Here is a 19314-nt window from a genome sequence, read left to right on the forward strand (position 1 = left end):
TGGTAACAGCTAAGCAGGTTGATTTTTTTTATTACGTGTGCACTCCGGCGTTGTCCCTTTTCTAGCTTACACACCATTAAACTTGCTGTGATAGCCTTACGTCTATCCGCCGATAGCTCATGGTTGTCCATTCGTACCATTCACCCCCTGAAAGCCGTCCATTTACAAACTTTTCTAATCGAGTGCCTTGTTTCCTACCGAATGTTCCTGGTCTTTGCCCTTTCCTTTCCACCTGAACAGGTCAGAAGCTGCTATTAGTATTATCCTATTAAAAGCTATTCATAGATTGAGTCTGGCAATGCAGAAAATTGATTTTGACTGCAAGGTTAATGGGGTCATTTTGTTCAAAATTATACGACGCCACGACTTGACACGACCTATCACATTTCCTGAGTAGAGTGCCATTAGGCATGTCAGCTTTCATCATTCTGTTTTATGTAGTCGTACTTTTTGCAAAAGTGGAGTCGTTTTCTTCTTTATTAGAATGTTCTCAAGTCCGCAGAATTTTTATGGGTGATTAGGGATTTTATCTTCAGTCTATTATTAAGGGAACAATTTTAGTTCTTTTTCGGGCTTGCCGTAAACTGGGTTGCCGGTTGGACTCAAGCCGGCTGTTATATGAATTTGGCAGACTAAAACGAAAGAGGGAGAGGCGTTCGTTCCTGATCGGTTTCCAATGAAAACAGAGTAAACATAAGTCATCCACGTTCCTGTGTTAGCGTATTCAAGCACCAGTTAGCGTGACGAGGAACCGTCTGTTTGGAAGGTCTGATCCGTTGCCGTCATGGCCCCTCACTTCTGTAGGGTCTTGCGTAAAAACGGGTAATATTGCAAGGTTTTAAACCTCGCTCTAACATGTCAAATATTCCTGAGGGTAGTTATGCAGCTTCCACTTGAGAATATCTCACTTCCTAAAGTTGATGTGACGACATCATTCCCTTCTTCCTTATTGCTGTCTTTCCCCTGCCCATTTTCCACCTCAAGGATTACAGCGTGAAAGTCTGATAATGGACCCCGACACCCTCGGCCCAGCTTTCTCGCGGCGTACGATTAAAGCGTAGTCAGCATTGCAGATGTAGACCCCTCGGTTCTCTGTGAGGGGAATTTCTCTCTGAACTGCTCTTTCTTTCCAAACAGGTATACCTGCGGCGACATTGAATAACCTGTGGCTGACAATGTTTCAATATTGGACACATTCGCACCGTGCATGACATTATATTTGACGTGGGTAGCGGTTGACTTGGGACAACAAGCTGCAAATTGCCTCCTAAGGGGAATAAGTTTTAAGAAATTTCAATTTAGTTTGAATAACCAGTGGCTGAAAATTTTTCAATATTTGACACATTCGCACCGTGCATGACATTATTCAACTTGGGTAGCGGCTGACTTTGGACAACAAGCTGCAAATTGCCTCCCGAAGGGAATAGGTTTCAAGAAATTTCAAGTGCAGGCGATTGATGGCATACGTTTTGGCTGCTGTGCACTTGTGGTGCTAATTTGTTCGAAAGCTACCTCGATATCATAGGGGAGGATATAAACCCTTCCAAATCTTCTTTCTGATACGGGAAAAAGGGGTGGCAGACATGGGAGACTTTGAGACGCATGGTGGCGGCAGACAAACCGGTCCTTTTCCTCGGTTGTGCGCGTGCTCAGAACTAACGCGCATGCCTAGAACTGCACGTGCATGCCCACATCAACAAAAAAGACCGTTGTATCTGCCGCCACCATGCGTCTCAAAGTCTCCCATTGTTAAATTGCGCAGCTTAAATTCATAAGCGTCTCCTTGTTTTGCGACAAACGTGCTATTGGATCACTCCATGCTACTGACATGTTTCTATAAAACCGTCTAGTTATTGTGAACTTAACGGTTTATTTGTTTAGCAATGCACACTGTGATGGCTGGAAGTTTCTATCCATATAACCATGTGGTATATAGAATGTTGGTTTGTACATGGGTAGATTTTAAATTGTCTTATGACAACCAGAAATGCTTGCAGTGTATTGCGGCATTCTGAGCGGATTTTTTTCTCTACTCTTTTGCGCTGGTCACGGTCCCATAATCTGAACACAGTTTGCCTCGGTTTGGTTTAATTCGTCGCCATTGAAAAGTACTCCCGAATGAAATCGATTTGACTGTCTCCACGATTTTTAGTACATGTAGTTTGCGTACTGTGTGTGCATGTAGGTTTGGTAGGAATACAGCATCACCTTTTGTTGTGCCTAAAGGCATCTGACATTTTACGGTTTATAGCGAACATAAGTGGGTGTCCTTGCTCCGGCCGTACAAAGGCATGTCACACGGTGTTTTGCCAACAAATCTGTGACATTTCGATCCATCATGGACAGATTTCCAATTTCCAAATGTAAATGAAGATTCTACGACTCAGTGACGAAGTTGGATTCTGTGGTCCTATTTTAGAGTCTGTATGTTCGATTTAACGTCGCAATTATGGCATCGATTGTGCTAGGTCCTATTGAAAAGAGACGACAGGATTGGACCGTCGAATAGACAGATTGAACAGCGTCATGAATCAGCTGCTGAAAGAAAGGCGTCAAACTTAAGGTATCACTGTATCAAATTGGATGCAGGAAATTACAACCGCTGTTGTCTGGACCTCATATTTGTAAAAGCAATTAGGGGAGGCTTTCTGACCAGGTCACTGACCCTTTGGCCATGAGGCAGTCGACCCAGCCGTGTCGCTGAAGACTTTTTATTCCAAGCCTAATTGGTTAACCTAATCAAAGTGTTAATGAAATGTCTTTAGAGATCCACAATGATGCTTCAACATATAACTCCTACGTACCCCTCCGAGCAAACCCAATACTTTTTGGCCTGGATTGCAAATGCTCAAATTATACATGATTGCGTTTACTGCTTGCCTCAACATTTTGGTACGAGAAGAAGTTGCTTGTCAGCAACCCACTCACAGTGACATATAGCCTTCTTTGAATTAGCATCTGTGGGTTTCAGGTCACATTTTAATATAGGCTGATTAACTAGATGATCCTCTTGTAGAGACCCTACAAGATGTTGTTTCTCATCTGGTTTTAGGTGTGCACATTGCTAGCAGCGATAGAAAGACTTTTTAAATCCGTTTAGGCCTACGCATCAACACAAAGAGTACCGGATTATGCTGCAATTTCACCATGCAAGTGTTGTCAATCCAGTCCATCTCGTCCGCTGACATGAAACAAATTGACGCACCTTGTTTTGAAACTCAGACTGCTGACGATTTTCAACATTTCCCCTGACACCTCAGAAATCTCCGTAAAAGGTAAAATGCGATTACAGCTGTACACCGTGAAGACACAGTCTGGTAGACGCAAATCAAGACTTAATTCCTAAATGTAGTAGTGTTTGTCACGACTGGACCTGACATCTTCTACCAATTGAGACTTATGCCCAAATGGCAAAAATTAACGGATAAGTTTTCTGCTTTGAGATGTGAATTATGTCGGATTGTAATCAGACAGAATCCAATAATGCCTGAGCACTTCGACATGGACTTGAACACATGTTGCGACCTTTAGGGGAGATTTACGGTCCCTGTGGAAGCGTAGGTGGACATGATATGTTGTGCAGAGACGTATATGGATGTGCATGAACGTCGAGACGCGCGGGAGGGACGGGGTTTCGCTTCCCCCTGCTGCATGGAAACACTTGGAAAATCAAAAGGAGATAAAAGACAGCAGAAAGAAATGAAACAGAAAGAGATGCGAGGGGATTGAAATCTCCACTTGGCTTGGGAAAATTCAGAACCGATTCCCTGGGCCCATTAATGGTTATTCCGTTGCTGATGGGTGTTTTGCAATCCCCCTGCAGGAAACTGGTCCCACAACAAAAAATACTGCCGAGGCCCATTGATATGGAGAGGTGAGTTTTAGCAAAGATGGACGAGCAGATTTAAGTAGGCCAAGAAATATAAACACGATCTCCCCCGGCACACGCAGGTTTGATGACTGTGTTCTTCACGGTGTATGAAAGATTGTATACTAATACCCATCAACTGTCAAATTTACAGGCGTTGAAGCAAAAGATACCTGGGATCGATCGTGCGTGGGGAAAATACACTTCAGCTGATCGAGAGGAGGTTTCTAGGCACACATATACAATTTTTTTTTCACCATGCATGGGCTGCCATGGAAAGGACTGGATTCGTCAGAAGTTTGCGGATCTATCTACGCAAGTTTGTTCATAGCAAAAGAAAAATCGAATCTCTAGCAAGAGAGATGAAACACAGAAGTAATTCCGTCAAGTTAATCTACATTGATAACATAAGCGCTGTTGTGGCTTATAGGCCTGTTGGTTGCCGAAAACAGTATGCTTGGTCGACAGTCTCTCACGCTATGATGCAGTGAGTAGCATAATTCGTCAGGTGCATGTATATCAAACAAATTCCGCAGGTCACTCTATTTCCTTTTCTGTTCCCAGGAATTAGCGAATTCCTTATGGTGTCTAACTCAGTATTATACAAGTGAAAATACCCTGCTCTCGTGTGGGACAAGGTCAGATCTAATGCACGTCAAGACTTCAGAGTATTAAGGAAGGATTTAAGATTTTTGGTTTTTTCCTTGGATTATTTAAAGGTTTGATTCTCCTTGTCGATGGTAATATTGCGTCTTAGTCCTTGGACTTCCTTCCTCAACCACTCCTCCTGTTGCCATAGGAACGCTGTTACCACTGTCTATACGATACTGCATCTGTTGCTGTCTTGGTGAATTCCAGCATGCGTTTATCTCCATGCAAGCTCACACTGGTCGATATTATGTTTGTGTTTGTTGTACCTGAATGCTGTTCTCCTCACTCTTGCTGCTACAGTTGGTGATCACGCTTCATCTGAGCATTTCCCCATAGAGAATTTGTGATGACGTTCAATTTGTCATGTTGTTCTTGTTTGCAACAGGTTGAATGACATGCTGCGAATCTACAAACGATCTATCTTTCTTTGTTTTTGCGTTTCCTGGGCCAGTACAGATGTTCCATCGTTAACCTAAGACCGTTTTGAGTAAATAATCAGACTACCTGATTCTTTTACCGTCACGCAAACCCAGCACACAAAGTAGGCTATCATTTGTATTGCCAAAACTGACCTGGCAGTGAACCACGTAAAGAGTGAGGAATCGATACAGCCAAGGAGAGGCAGTAGATGTTTAGGCAAATCCGTTTGACGGTCGGGCGTCTTATCTCACCTGACATCGGTGACGAGAACAGTTTCTTTGTAACCTTGTACTTCACACGTCTTTAAAATAAAACAAAAATAACCGAAGCTGGATCGATGCAGTGGTTTATGGCACGTGCAGGTTTTGACCTTGGCCTGGAGGTGTGATGGTGAAATGACATCTGGGAAAATACAGTGAGATTTTGAGGAGAAACAGTTGGCCTTTCAGTTCAGCGTTTGCTATGAATAATGTCGGTCTTCTCAACAATTATTTCTTGTCCATCGTTAGCCTTCACGTTATTAAATTTGCGCTCGGTTTTATGCCGGAGTCGGTTCTTGAGACCGTAAACCAGCACACGTCCTCTTGCGGCAGATTTGAGCGAGCGAAGAAAATCGAATCATTTGGGCTCAGGCACTCATCGATGATGAAGATTTTTAACTACTATTGGCTGTTTACGTCTCTTAATGGATATAGCCTGTCGGAAGTCTGTATCCTGCTCGTGGGTAGAAGACAGCCTGGGTGTGTCAGAAAAGATGGCTGCGTTTTAGTCTCGATGGATCGATAAGCTTTTACTGAGAAAAATCTGGAAACAGACAAGTCGCTGTGGCACACAGGCTGAGGAGCAATTTCAAATGTTATTTTCAGGTTCGTGCAGCACAACGCCTAGCAAATTATGTAATCATTTAATTATTATGCAGTTCACATATTTGCTCCCACCAAACGTGCATGAGCACCAGCGACAGGATGGTGTCATTAAGGGAAGAAGCTACAATGCATGTAGTGCTTTAGAATACCTGCCTTGATGTTAAATTGCCATTTGAAAAGTACAAAACGCACATCTTAATCTGATAATCTGGGTCTAAGATGTTGATTCAGACAAGGTTCTTCTCTCATCTAAACCAGCCTCTGACAAAAAGGCTGGAAAAGTAGACACTGCCTGCCTCCTAAATAAGATCACAAATGCAGATTCGTCCGTCTGGATTGGGCCATGCGAGTAATAATTTAGCCGTGGATCGTGCGGGGGCAAATTGTTGGCAAGTGTTTGATAGAAAACAAATTGGATTGTTGTCCGAACCGTCCGTCGGGCTAAAACCTAATCAACACTAACCTGTGCTTTTATCCAAGGCACTGACGACACAATTAAATTTCAGCTGATGGCGGTTTGAGGCTGTGGGCTGTCAACACAAAAAGCAGCACATAGGCGGCACACACGCACGAACCGCGAAGGGAATCTTACTGCTTGATTTAGAAAGAAGAAAGGACCGTGCCGTTTGATTTGAACAACAGTTCCAAATTAACTAGACGCTTTTATCGTCCGTCCGTCTATGGTCTGTAATGAAAAATGTTTTCATATTCAGTGTGCACCATGTAACTGTCGTTTCTTGTTTGTCGATCCGTACTTAAAAGGTATTTTTGAAAAAAACATGACACATCTTTTAAATATTGCATGAGGAATTAATAGCTGCAGGTGCAAGACGATAGTGGTGATGTGGCTTGTCTCATTGGGAATCAGAGCGAGACATAATGAATGTTTATTGAATCACAGTTGCGGATTGGCAGGTCCTCTGGGCAGAGTGGGTCTCAACGACCAAACTTGCTTGTTCCCTGTGCAAACAGGTTCTGATGACACTCGTAGCGTGAGACTAATGGGCTTGGGAAGGGCACGAGCGTCATTCCCGAAGCCGTCAGCCGTTTCTTGCGGCCCCAAGGGCTTCTCTTTCACGGAATTATAACTTCCTTCTACCAATCTACTCATCAGAAAAACTACCAAATTATGTTAACCGATGATCAGTTTTACAACGAGTTCGACTTATTTTTTTAAGAAAGGTAATTTGATGGAGTTGAAGAGTACAGACATGCCTACCATAGCCTAAGCATTAGAGTGGTTTGTCAAGGAATAGGACACCGCGACAATTGGCTACAATTGTACTTCATTTCAGTCGGTGCAGAGGTTCAACTTTAAGGTCTGCTAAGTCTTTCCTTCTCGTTGAGTTACATATCAGATATTTGCACACGTGAGACGAAAAACTAATTTCACCGAATTCGGTAAGCACGTCGATAACAAACTTGGATCCACCGGCAGCACTGTCGTCCGAAAGGTGGTTAGTTAATGGTTTGGTATTCAGCTGCGACGAATTCTCTGATGCTTATCTATCGAAGCCGTTTTAATTCATTTTCTGCAAGTCAGAACGTCATCGCGTAGGTCAGTTTAAATTGTCGAATAAACGGCTTCTGTTGTTGAGTATATAACCCACTGAGCTTGATAACTTGACAAATTTGATTTCTACTTCATCGTAATGCGTGCGAGCAACTGTTTGCTGTGACGTAAAGTATCGATGAGGGCTCCATGTGTACGTGTGCAGAGGCGTTGGAATAATCTAATGGGAATGAGCTACCGTTAAATTGAGACCTTAAACCTAGACAAGCTAGGAATTCAGACGCTGCCTGCGGCCGGGCTGTGTGCCGAGGAGACACGAGGATTTCTCTTGGCTCTCAGCTGCATGTTTGTCCACTCATTTCCTGTCTCCTGTCTGAGCTACAAAAACATTCTACGTTGCCACGAATAGGCCTATGGAGGGTTGAAGAATCGGCATAGGGAATCCTGTATCAATATCTGACGCACCATTAAAAGTGAACATTCAAATGTGACACGAAACCCGCCCCCAGAATGGCAACAAGTTACACCTACCATGCATGGAAATACCTTGTACGTATACGGACGTAGTCGACATAAAAAATCAAGACAGTTAATAGACCGATTGCGCCCACTAAGTCACATTTTATCGGATAGGATACGTGTGGTTACAGAAGAGGTGACAAGGAAATCTTGGTACAAACAAAGCGAAAACATGAACATAATGACGACTTGAGGGATACATTTGTGCTGAAAATGTACATTTAATTGATTTACCTCCTGACCGGCCACTTTATCCAGCACTTCGATTCCGTGAAAATGTGCAGACTTGACAGAAGCAAAATCAGTGTCTTGACATTTACCATAATTGCCAATGCCACCACATCAAGGACGAAGCTGTGACATGGCCAGGTCCCCTCGTGACATTGTCCAATCAATATATCAGCAGTCAGACCCAGCTGTCACATCATGTCACTTTGGTCTAAACCGCAACCCTTTCTAGGAACGCGTGACAAAGTACGTTAGCTCACTAAGTTATATTGCAGATTGGATTTTAATTGAGACTTTAAGGTGACAACGAAAGTCTGCCGAGTTTTCATGTCGAGTTATTTTCCCATGAAATCTAACGAACTCATATCCCACGAATATCCATTAAAATCCGAGGAACTTCAGTACAAAAAAAGCACTGTTAATGCTTGGAAGTATTGTAAGTACCATAAGTTTGAAAACAAGATGAGATCTATCTCAGACAATAAAACCTCATAAAAAAACCTCATGGAGACTGAAATGTCACATCGTCTTTGGTTGTTGGACACTGTTTGCTTTCTAGTGAAGTGTATTAAAAGCGTCCGTTCGGAGCAGCCTTCTGATTAGATTCCACAGGAAAAATGCAGGCGTTCAAACTTTTAGAGGATGACATAAGCACAGTGTACAGCCCATTCACAGCTATTAAGGAGCGGTTGATGTGATTGGGCTAGCTATAATCAATACAGTTACCTTGCGGGGAAATTTCGATTGTGCCACTAAATTTGTTGTGGCGCTCAGTTTCATGTTGTCTAACATACCCCAAGCTCTTGGTCATATCAACTGCCTCCGGTAAATAAAACCGTCCTTACTTCTTTACCCTTGGCCATATTTTTCTTGAGGCATCGATTCAACCTCATGTCTCGGCTGAGTTTGTTACTTCTGTTTTCACAGCAAACCCCAGAAGAGATAAGATTTCAAAAAATGATGCGGCGTAATCAATATAGCCCGAAGCTCGCAAAAAGCACCACTTAGCTGTGCGATTGCTATAGACATTGAAAGGTTCGGACGCAAGCAAACGAATACCTAATCGTTGAAATATTTGCCTAACGGTACAATGGGTTGTTTGTTACAATATCGCTTTCCATTTTTCAAGCCATGGGGGAAAAAGTAACATAAGTCGAAGACAAAAAATCTGAGGGCCATCGTCAGACACTGCTCGAGTGCTCTCTTCCCGTATCATTTCTAGTTTTGTCTGTGGACGTGTGGGGCCCTACGTTCAAGGAACACTCCGTCATTGTCCGCAAGTGACGTTTGATGTGGTTTTGAGATTTCTTTCCATGCAGGACAGTTATCTTTCCCCAAGAGCATATTTATTTTAATGAACTTTCCTAAAACGTATTGCATCTGATTTACAATTCGTGTGCTGCATAAATCAAAATTTCCCCATGTACTATAATATATAAATTTCCAGTCACAAGTAATTTATTTGATCTCGATTTCGTAGTTTTTGTCTCAAGTATGGAAGCTTACCCCGTGTCAGTGAATATGGTACACTTCCGTTATTGAATGTTCTGTGTGCTTTGTAAGCGACCAGTGATGTTACCAAGCTTTGTTAACGTCTTTTGGGGCCTATGAAGCTGTATCATTCCATTGACAAATTGCTATCCTTTGACTAAAACAAATTTATATTTTAAGCTTTGAGTAATTTATAACTGGTATCCGTCATTCTTATCATAATGGGTAATCAGGACATCGCGTTCGGTACTTCGTATGCCGTCGTTGCTTTACATAAACCACCTACTTAAACCAGTTCATACTACAGGTATAAGGAGTTGAGTTCTTTTTCCAGTAAATTGTGCAAAACAAACTTTTGAACTATTCACTTTGAAATGTTAACTTTGGGTCTCCAGACGATAACCAATGCGCTCCTTGGGTATTTGATTTCGTCTTGTTTCTAGGGGACTCACAGAAGCATCCGCCCCGTTTTCAGAGAGGAGAGGGCACGTCGAAATAGATATTACAAGCGTGATTTGTAACATGAGTGCCCTTTGTCAACACGTAATATGCTGCTTACAGAAAGTGCAAGGCAGGAATTGAGCAGTGTCCCCGGATGAAGAGCCTGCAGTTAAACTATAGACGGGGTAACAAAGTGTTTATATATTCAGTGTGTTTGCTTGTCATGAGGCAAGATGCAATCAAGTGTGTTTAGTCTCTGTGCAGCATCAGCATTAAACCAAATGCCAGTTTGGTCGGATATTTCTCACCAGTAGCGTTACAGTAGACACCCAGCATTGCTCATTTATCATAATAAGCGAGCCTAATACATAGCATGCTCTATTGGCGTCGATTACGCCATAAAGTGTAGTGACTCCGTCGGCCTGGCACCTTCATAAGAATGTTCTGAGGAATTCATTACCAGCTGACGGGTTTCGTTTGTGCACAGCTGCACCTATCAGTCACTGTTAATGCAAAAAACATCAACTCTCTGACCAATCAAATCCACGCCGATACGCTCTGGAAAACATCAAATCTTCCCCGAATGAAATGAGCGCGCTCAGATTTCATGTCTCTCTGTACTTTCCATTTGTCGCTACCAATCACTTTATTTGATTCCTTAGAGGAAAAGTTGGCCTGAATGTATTGGGCCAATCATCGGCTGATAGATAATCCCTCGGAAATACACGAGCTAATGAGTGCCAAATAAGCTGTGAATAATTCATAATACCGGGCATTCGACAGTGCGACCATTTATTTTGCATTTACGTCACTGTTTCCAACCTATCGCAACTTGCATATCAAACTCTGCAGTTGTCCCTAACCAATCACAGTCTACAGTAATTTGGTTAAGTTATACATGGTATGCTTATGAATGGAAAAAACCTCAACGTTTGCGAGTAAAAAAGTTAAGCATAAAGTTTGATTTCAAAAATGGTACTTGATGCGAACTTTGCAAAAGAGCACAGAGGTTACAAATTCTCAATGAATAGCACAAGGAATGTCTTTGAAAATGTTACACTCTTTTGTGTGTTGATGAAAACATCTTGAGGACGGTTTTGGCGTGACCTTGCTAGAAAATAGGGAGAAAAATACCGTTGCCAAATGACCAACACCAGAGCAATGACAGACAACCACTTGTATAAATTACCACCGGACAATAAGGTGTTTCAGTACTGACCTTGAGATTTTACCTCACTCAGATATCTATTCAGTTGTAAAAATAAAAATTCTTCGATTCGCCAGTGGCTAAATGAATATAACGGGGGAATGTCGCTATTCACCCCTCTGATTTAAAACAAGTTCTTCGCTGAATTTGTGAGCTCAGACTATGAGTACAAAAATATTTGAAATGTAAAGCAGTTGTGAAATCAAACTCAGTGTTCATAGGAATGTGACTTATTCATGAATTCGTCTGTTGGTGGGGTAGATTACCTTTTGTATATCAGTAATTCCTGCAATAAGCCTTTTGCGAGTAAAACTTTGATAAAATCTGGTTCACTTGGTTCTTTGAATTATTGTGAACATAACAATTTGAATTGTCCATATTAAGCCATTGCTGCTATAGCCCTTTTTCAATTTGAATTGTCCATATTAAGCCATTGCTGCTATAGCCCTTTTTCAATTTGAATTGTCCATATTAAGCCATTGCTGCTATAGCCCTTTTTCAATTTGAATTGTCCATATTAAGCCATTGCTGCTATAGCCCTTTTTCAATTTGAATTGTCTATATTAAGCCATTTCTGCTATAGCCCTTTTTCAATTTGAATTGTCCATATTAAGCCATTGCTGCTATAGCCCTTTTTCAATTTGAATTGTCCATATTAAGCCATTGCTGCTATAGCCCTTTTTCAATTTGAATTGTCCATATTAAGCCATTTCTGCTATAGCCCTTTTTCAATTTGAATTGTCCATATTAAGCCATTGCTGCTATAGCCCTTTTTCAATTTGAATTGTCCATATTAAGCCATTTCTGCTATAGCCCTTTTTCAATTTGAATTGTCCATATTAAGCCATTGCTGCTATAGCCCTTTTTCAATTTGAATTGTCCATATTAAGCCATTGCTGCTATAGCCCTTTTTCAATTTGAATTGTCCATATTAAGCCATTTCTGCTATAGCCCTTTTTCAATTTGAATTGTCCATATTAAGCCATTGCTGCTATAGCCCTTTTTCAATTTGAATTGTCCATATTAAGCCATTTCTGCTATAGCCCTTTTTCAATTTGAATTGTCCATATTAAGCCATTGCTGCTATAGCCCTTTTTCAATTTGAATTGTCCATATTAAGCCATTGCTGCTATAGCCCTTTTTCAATTTGAATTGTCCATATTAAGCCATTGCTGCTATAGCCCTTTTTCAATTTGAATTGTCTATATTAAGCCATTTCTGCTATAGCCCTTTTTCAATTTGAATTGTCTATATTAAGCCATTTCTGCTATAGCCCTTTTTCAATTTGAATTGTCCATATTAAGCCATTGCTGCTATAGCCCTTTTTCAATTTGAATTGTCCATATTAAGCCATTGCTGCTATAGCCCTTTTTCAATTTGAATTGTCCATATCAAGCCATTGCTGCTATAGCCCTTTTTCACCCACGCGACTGGATTGCGCTAAATGTAAGCAATACGCGTGGACCGTCTTGGCCACGGCGTTTGCAACCACGTGCAAGCGCTCATGCGAACGCTACCGGCATGCTTGAATAAGTAGACTGCCATCATAACACTTTCCACTCATTTCCGCGATCCAACATGATTGTGACATCACATGAAAAAGGTTTATAGAGGGATTTCACATCGAAGCCGAGGCTCTCTATATGTTGAGTTTCGTCGGTCGCACCCGCGCCCGCGGAGTCGACACGGTACATGCAGTATCCGGTTCGTAAGTATGGCGCCACTTTAGTTTCAACCACGCCCACTGCACATGCAGAGACACGACCATCGCGGTAAACCGTCATTATTTTTTTATTAATTTTTTTGTTATTTAAGGTGTCGAGTCATCCCGAAAGACTCTTCCACAAAAACTTGCAGTCTGAAAAGTCTGAATTTAACATATTTTATGTTTTTGGTGTCTTTCGCGACTCCTTACTTTCAATCGTCTGATCGTATTAAGAATTGAAGCTGGCACATACAGCCTCTTTTTCAAATGCGGAAGTGCGCAAATTGACGCTAAAAGTGTCGTATTGGGATCCATCTCCATGTATACCTCGTGATTTGGGACGAGCTTTTGGGACGCCTTGCATCAATACAGTGTTTTCAGTGCATAAGAAGGAATGAGTCCATTGCAGAGATCGTGGTCGCTATGAGAAAGCTTGCCCCGAATCTTGAAGTATAGCAACAGTACAAAATTCAGTCTGGGAAATTCAGATTGTTATGTTTATATGCAATAAGATACATCGATGTACCAGATTTTGTTCAACTTTTCTCGCAAATGGCTTATTACAGCTTTCAGCTGCATGCATTTGATTAGAATACTTTGACTCAAATGTCGACTTGGCTGTCTATGTCAAACATGAACATTATTTTATCATAAATAAATTTGAGGATACCACTGTTTAGTACGCCGCCGAATACCGACGATGTCAAGCAATTACCCCTCCGATTCCGGTGGGAAATCACATAGTAAAAAAATCTGTCATTAGCCAGAGCACTCTGCAACAGTAGCCGAAACGAAGATACATCACGCCCACCATTAGCGGAACATCCCTTCATGATGAAATAAATGTATTCCTGGTGAATCTCCCCATGGCCGGTCTTCATTCCCTCTAACATCCCCCGACAGCTTCAAGGAAGTCGCTTTAAAAGCCCCATCGATCAAACGAATTCCTAGAATGTAGCCTTGCTTTGCCTTGAGTAAGTCGTACATTTCTTGTATTACAGAGCGGTCATTTTTCTAATTTGTAAGCAACGATGAAAACAATCGGCACTAAATTTTACGTTAACGACAAAATGTAACACCAAATTTTACACCACCGAATAATGTGGAAAAAGACAAACAGCAGTTCTAACTTTCAAGAAAGGGCCAGATGTTTTTCTGAACGGTTCGTTTACGTGGACTTCAACTTTTCAATAGCCGATTGAATAAATCAAGGCGTGAGATAGTGTATACGTCGTGGTCTGTTGTGAATTCAACATCCAACACTAGCGAGCAAAATGAATAGTTAAGTGCTTTGGGCACGTTTTGCCTATAGAGGGGGCTATATTCATTTCTTCGAACCAAGTATACCAATGATGGCATTTCTAATTTTCTGATCTTGTTCACTTTCTCATTGTCAAGTTTTCTTTCCAACGACCTCCTTCTTAGTGTTTTTATTTCACTTAACTCGTCCATTAGTACGTGAACATGAATAGGCAATTCCTTAAATGATTCGGTTTCAGTTTTTTTAATGAGACAGTGTTTGGATTTTCGTTGCATTCTACTAGAGATGAAATTCTTTCTGAAGGTTTTCGTCGTGATTCTGTTAAAAAACACTTCACCTTCACGCGAAAGTACACTACAAGTTACCAGAAGTTCAGTGGGGAAGCATCGCATAATATATGCGTCTTTTGAGAAGCATGCGTTTGGAGGAATGTGATTCTGAACTGTGGTAGTTCTCACGCACGTCCCTTTAATCAGTCTCTCACCCCGTTGATTCATATTGGATTGTCTTATTGTCTCCTATTTTAATGAGTTTTCTTCCCCCACGCGGTAGTCTAGCTTGTTTCAAGACCTTCCAGTAGTTCACTCCGCGACACGAACCACCACCAGAAGAAAGCCTGCACAGGAAAGTGTAGGATATTTTGTTTGATCTGGGATGGCAACAGACTATGGTAATAATGGTAAGGTATGCACTTTTCATATCACATGAACGATGATTGGCGGAAGTTATGCAAATATACCTGCAACAGGTTTCAAGTTTACGAACGACGTTTTCAAACTGAAACATCGGCCAACATCATGTTGCACATGGGTTTTTCAGACGGTCAGAGTTAGGCATTCACAAGTATCCTCTTATAGACTGGGGGCAGAAGAGGGGGCAATGAAAAACATAAGCACAGCCGATGTCCCAACCAAGGTGCAAGACCTACCCCCGCAAAGGTTTCAATGTTGAAACGACTAAACGATGATGCAAGCCTGTCATCGTTCCAAGCCTCTCCCCAGTCAAGTGCGATCTGTCTGGAGAGTTCTCCAGCATCAATTATTATGAAATCGTAGATCAGAGTTGTGCGTCTAAGTGGTTCGCTTTTGCCGTCGGGAAGGTCTTATTACACTAAATCCATCTTATTTTGCCCAATGACTGTCTCGATGACGCGGTGTAGACTCCTGATTGTTCCATAGCACTGCCCGGGCCTGGTGTCTCTTCTTGCCCCGTCGGATGATTGTCTGTGCCCGCTGAATTCCCCTAGTATACGGATCCTCTCTCAGAGTCGCCCATTCAACTTTTTGACACGTAAGCGGAAAAGGTTGTCATTTCTCATTTTCACTGCCCGGACAGATTAATCACCTTGACAGGACTGCGGCTCTATCCCGGTCCCCGATGGGTTCTTACAAAAGGGCTTCCTGTATCGGATAGGTTCTTGAAAAGCCGACTTTACATCTGCTTAACGCTTAATGCCTGGTCGCTGCGAGGAAAGTTAGTTATTTCCTGTTGCGATAAATCAATTTGTTTGTCTGCTCGAAAAGCTGGCAAAAAATACTCTGCAGGAACATCCTTGTAGGAAATTGTATCCGTCTGGCATCAATTAATGAAATTTGATTAAATTCATCTTGCACTGTACATAAAACGATTCAGTCCGAATCGTAAAGTCGTAATAATCATCTCTTCTTTTTTTTTCATTTTTATTTGCTTTTTATTTTATCATGTCGTCTAGACCTACACTTAAATATGCTTGTAAATTCTTCACTTTTAAAAACTTGAATGCGGATCTACAAGGGAACTAGACCCCTCTCTTTTTTCCGAAAACCGTTTTTCTTTTTCGTCTTTAAGGTGTTTTACATATTCTTTATTCTTTTTAAATCCAGAAATATACTTCCAGAAAAGGAAGAATTTGCCCCGCAGGTGTATTTGGTTTACCTCCACTGTGGTATCCTCCCCCAAGTGTTCGACTCCACCCCCTCCTTCGTAAATGCTTGATACGCCATTTTTTATTTTGTTTAACTTTCAAGCTGCTGAAATTCAGTTTAATTTTTAACTTACAACTTGTCGTCTGTTTGGAAATACAGCCAGTACTCCCTATTGAGAAATTAATGTTTTCCTATTAGGTGAAGAGTAAGCATGAATGCTTCACTGGTCTAAATTGCCCTGCTTTGTCCCCGTAAAAATCTAGTCTCCAAGGAAAACATCCCAAGCTGTGTTGAATTTATTTCCCGGGAGCCGGGACGACCACTCTTCATCCGACAAGCTTCATTTAGCACAGTATTTCAATAAAAGACATCTCTGTAAGAACTCTTCCGCGTGGCAGATGCACCCTAATTGCTGCTTTGTGATGTCCTTGTGTAGTCCCTGTCGAGGGTAGTTAGATGTCTCTGTTGTCAAGCAAAAAAGTAACAGTGATCAGAATGTGAGCTTACAGTACCCGTTGTAGCCTTGGATATTCCACGGTTCGTTTCAGACAGCCTGGGTGACGTGTTTGAACTATACGCCTTAAGAGGCAAATTCGCTCATTGAAGCGCACGCAATTCGTTTTTGCGCTTTTTTACAATTTATTGATTTCTATCGATTGGCTGCCTGCCACCCTAAAATGAAACCCCTTGACGAGCATTCGCACATCGCCTGTCCTTGCTAAATTGGTATTGATTTGAGCTCTTATTCAAAGACGTTAATGGCTGTCTCCTATCCAAGCTTAATAGAGGTATACAAATCCTTGGATTTTACGCTTTGGAAGGTGACATTTACAGATGCGACAGTACAATGACACGCACAACAGCTAGGCCATTCCGAGTTTGATTCCGGGACAGATTTGATTTTTGTAGGATTGCGCATGTGCGGCTTGAGCATCAGACATAAGCATAATAAAGCCGCCGCGAGGCAGAACCGTGATCAGGGTCTTGATGTCATATGTTGGACCTTCTCAGCATTTTCTGTCAGTCTGAAGAGAGCTGCAGGGACACCTACCCACCACTGCCCTTGGCCAAGGATGGATCCGTGTTATTCCATGTGCTAACACCAACATAGGATTTCGTCTGTCGAGCAGAAGCGGAAACCATTACCTGGCATGAAATATGCGACACCATTATGTCAGCCGTTTGGTCTGCTCTCCCGTCTTTCACACATTGCGAACTTGTTAGGTATGGTGAAATTGTGTTGTCATTTCCCCCATGCTTTCAGCGCTACGCTTCCGCTGCGGTACACCCCGTCCTGTTGTGGTAACCTTTTGGTGCAGAAAAGTGTGAATTTCTCGGCAGGTCGAGACGCCTGCACTTTGCCGCTACCTCCTCACGGGTTGTATCTGTCGCTAAGCATTCTTCTTGTCCCAATTCACTTTAATTGATGGGCTCCATATCTTTCATTACATTCGATAGGGTCAACAGAGTTATCTATCGTACACACTGAGTTACAAACTCATCTAGAGCGCTGAGCACTACGTTGGAGCTGTTGATTTAGTTAACTAGACGAACCAGTCTCGCGCGACAGCAAAACAGTAGTACATGAAAGAAAAAGTGAAAAGGAGACATGCAACCAATTCTGGAGAACAATCGCTACTGTTAGAGGCCCTAACCTACCCTTTTTATTATTTCTAGTGAATCTCTGCTCTGAATCCTTCTTTGTCTTTCTTCGTTTCTTGTTGACGTAACCAGGCTAGTAAAAAAAGGCCGGGGGGTTAGGGGCTTACACGCCGCGCCGTACTGCACACAGCTTGCAATGAAAGGCAATTTAGCGGCACTTGCTCGGTTTCCGCGCTCCGGGGCAGGTACCCTGGACTATCGGCTTGTTTCGGGTCTTGTAAATGCCCCAGCAATCGATGACCTAGATCAATACAGATCGCTGTAAACATGCCTCCTTCATCCTATATCCATCTCCCTCGCCCGCTGTCCGTCTCTCCTCACCAACCCTGCCCGTCCTCTTAAGTTGTCGTTTCACGCATCCGTGCTTCTTCAACATCTTGGATTTTTTCCCGCCTTATGTTTTCCAGGCAGAACCGTTCGTCAGGTAATATCGTCATCTGCCATTGGCACGCTATAGATTCTGCGTGCATGAGCGTAACCAAGCGAGGAACCCCACGTATATCGCGTGTCCACACACGTGCAGCAGGCAGGGACGGACTAGAGGTGTGCGACTCGTCATTCAACGAGTGGACCTTCGTCAATAAGGATGCTCTTCTCCTCCGCTGGGCGTGTTGCCGTGCAAGCATCTCTGTAACGAGGGAGCCCTTTTACACCCGATCATTGAGGAGGCTGTGGAGGTCGCTTGCACAAGACCAGATCCATCCGGCTACTAGGGGAAAATTGGGCTGGAGTGTGGATAAACGATTATAATTAGTAAAGAACTGGACGAGTTGTCGAGTGAAAATAGACATCGAAATAAACAGAGAAGGTATGTTGAAATTCGTTCAGATTGAACATGTGAAGTAATGAGAACCAACCAGTTAGACGTATGTTATGTGTTCATTTTTCTGTTTCAATAAACACCTTTTCTAACGCCACTCACCCGGCGCTTCAACTTCTCATAACCCATTCCTCCTCCTTGAACTCTACAGAAATCACATCGGCACCCTAGTTCACAACGCCGTAATTTGTTGCATGGAGTTTGCGCATGGATCTTTCTCTCCCAAAAAGACATCCACAAACACTGAAGAAAAGCTCCTTTTTAAAGTCACTTCTGTGCTCTCATCCGTTCGTCTGTTTATGATATCCTCTACTGGGCTTAGCTATTGTAAATTAAATCAGACTAGCGCGCTGAAGTAGGTGCACTCTCTCCACAAAAAGGCAGCTTGAAGCGTCTTATTGAGCTATCGCAGGTGTGCGCCACCCAAATTCCTTCCAACTATGTAGCCCGTCCTCTTTTAAAAGATGATAAAGTTCTCAGAAAGTTCCTTCCTGCGTGGTATCAACTTTAGACTGTATGGTTGGCAAAATCCTGACTTTTCCTGTCCTAAATTGCTATTAGCTACATTAATTTGTAGAGGACATTTTCGCACCTCTTGTTAAGAGCAACTAAGTTCTTCTTTTCCCCACTATATCACCGGGCAGAGCTTTAATTGAATTTCCGGCTGATCGGTGTTTCTTTGTTTTCTGTATTCGGTTTTCTGTTCGGTTTTATTTTGCTTTTGAAATTTACCCAGTATCCAATGGAAGAAAACAGGA

At 42.2% G+C, this 19314-nt stretch overlaps 2 protein-coding genes across 6 annotated transcripts in view; both read left to right on the forward strand.

The window, feature by feature from the left end:
* LOC110978277 (uncharacterized) overlaps window positions 1-19314 on the forward strand; it is a 116533-nt gene that overhangs the window by 78221 nt on the left and 18998 nt on the right. The window lies entirely within an intron of this gene.
* Window positions 1-19314, forward strand: part of LOC110978238 (uncharacterized) — a 29420-nt gene that overhangs the window by 1738 nt on the left and 8368 nt on the right. The window contains exons 1-2 of one of the 4 annotated variants that reach the window (XR_015428256.1): window positions 15781-17298; window positions 18144-18261. The exons of 1 other annotated variant lie outside the window; for it this stretch is intronic. The gene's annotated coding sequence lies outside the window, so the exon portion shown is untranslated. Of the gene's footprint in view, window positions 1-15780; window positions 17299-18143; window positions 18545-19314 lie in introns of those variants that run through there. 2 more of the 4 variants (XR_015428255.1, XM_087148503.1) reach the window with 2 other exon arrangements.

This window comes from Acanthaster planci, linkage group LG18 (assembly GCF_054643075.1).
Source record: "Acanthaster planci isolate LZ-2023a linkage group LG18, COTS_SCS, whole genome shotgun sequence".
Taxonomy (NCBI): Eukaryota; Metazoa; Echinodermata; class Asteroidea; order Valvatida; family Acanthasteridae; genus Acanthaster; species Acanthaster planci.